We start from the raw sequence: 2,305 nt of genomic DNA, 5'->3' as shown, positions 1-2,305 counted from the left end.
TTTTCTCTCTCTCTCTCCCTCTCTCCCTTTGGGCATTAAGGTGTATTTGAATATTTTGAATACCTATATATCATACAGAAACTTACTTAAAACTTTTTAAAAAATTATACAACCTATACAGAGTTGTAACCCAGTTTGGGAAGGTATAATTTAAATCAATCCTCTTCCGTTGAGGAGTAAATAAGCAAGGTCAAGAGTTACTGGGGAAAGAGTACAAATGCTTTTTCAAAGAATTTTGTACAAAGAGTACAAATGCCAGGCACAGTGACCCCTCAGTTTGATCCTCCCATCACATGCACCCATAGGGCACTGCAAGGAATAGCCTACCACCAAACCTTCAGGCCTCTATCACCAGGAGTGACTCCAGACCTGAAACTCTGCTAGAGTTGGCCTCTCTATACTAAAAATAGAAGTTTGACCAAATGGAAGTTTCTTTTCAGAGCAACATCTGTACAGGGGAGAGGTGAGAGATAGTTATCTCTTCTAATGCCATCCAGAGGCTGTGCTCCTGGCGTTTACTCTTTCTCTGATGAAATTTGAATCATACTCTTTATTTTCCACTAAACCTTGCATTTAAGACTACTTTTTTGGTCATATTTTATCCAACTCTTCAGTATTAGAAATCAGAGTTTTGGCTGAAACTATATTGTTGGAAGTTTCCTTTAAAATGTTTTTCATAAAAAAAAAATTCAACTTGTTATATAGGCAAGTTTTTGGGGAAAAGAGGCATTTTTAGACTCCAAGACTTTTCTAGGTCTCTAAGATAATATAAAATAAAAAATTATTTTCTAATATGATATATTAATTGTGATAAAATTCACATGTTTTCCGCAATATACTCAAACAAAACAATTTTTATCCTCTGAGTTTATTAGAAAACACAACTCTAAGCACATGGAGTGTTAAAATACGTAGAATAAATACAATAAAAATTTATTGACCTTTATCTTGTATTTTGCAAGATACCATTTATATTCTCATGCTTGCCTTCATCAGTCTACTGTAATGTAGAGATAATGGTACAACTTCAACAACACATCTTTGTAACAACCATCCTTGATGATATCTGAATCTTTCAATGCCAATTATTTTTTATGAAGTTCATCTTTCAAGAAACTGAATTCTAGTTACAAAAAAGAGCAAACATGAAAGGCATTGTAAAAATAGGAATGAATGCCTTTAATCCCCTGTATAAATAGTTTGTGAAAATACCACATGCCTTCTCCTAGCCCCATAAGACAAAACACAACCAGCACTGCATCAATGTGCTGCCAAATTTAATTTATCCATGCTACCAACAGGCTTTCATTTTTTTTGAAATTGGCATAAATGTAATTTACAACCAAATTTAAAGCTCACCACCAAACTTCAAATAATGGGAGGAGAAAATTTTCAGTAAAGTACTGTAAAACAAGCTGAAGTTTTTTTTTTTTTTATGAAGACTATAAAAATGCCCCATATTTATTTCCTCTTCAATTCTAACTGGTTGTGTAATTCTTACCCCATTTTACAGATTGGGAAACAACCTGTAAACAGAGTTTATTTGGCACCCTTGTGGTATTACCTTGTTTTAATGTTTACACTATTTTATTCGAGCCAAGTACAGTTTGCTGGGTGAAATACAGTAATACCAAAGAGGCCTGAGGAAGCAAAAGGGATCTTTGAGTAGCACAAAGACATAAATGCCGCAAGCCACGTAAATCTTGGTGGGTACCATGATATGTTTCAGATCATTTCCACCCTGCATAGTGACAAATAACCTTGTAGATCCATTATGGATTAGGTTTCTTAACCGTTTGGGGGCTCTAAGAAGCCTTTGGTCTTTTAGTGAATCCCAGGGACCTTTTCCTACAATAATGCTTCTTTTTTTTTTTTTAATGCATGATAGGAAAAAAAAACAGAAATTAAATTGATATACAGTCTTAACATCTGATCCCTGGATTTTTAAGCATTTAGGTTCTGTTAACCTCACTTTTCTAAATCTATCATTCTGAAATATTTTATGTCTCTGAGACATTCCCCATTGTTCTCAGTGAAGGTACAGGTGCGAAGCCAAGTCTGGAGAGAACTGGGATGGGCTCCTACTGAGCTGTTTCTAAAGCCTCAGCCTTCCCCTTTTCCACTTCCCCTCCGCCTAAACAAGCTTGCCCAGCTTTCCTATCCCCTTCATCTTTCCCAAGATTACTTCCCAGTTTTTCTCAAGTTTTCCTTTCTGGAGTCTCACCTCTAGCTCAGCCCCGCCCACTGCCCCTGGCTCCTCCTTCCCCGCAAATCCCGCCTCCCCGCTGTCTCTCCTCAGCTCCCT

This window comes from Sorex araneus, chromosome 3 (assembly GCF_027595985.1).
Source record: "Sorex araneus isolate mSorAra2 chromosome 3, mSorAra2.pri, whole genome shotgun sequence".
Taxonomy (NCBI): Eukaryota; Metazoa; Chordata; class Mammalia; order Eulipotyphla; family Soricidae; genus Sorex; species Sorex araneus.
The sequence above is the reverse complement of the archived record's forward strand: the minus strand, read 5'-3'. Positions refer to the sequence as shown.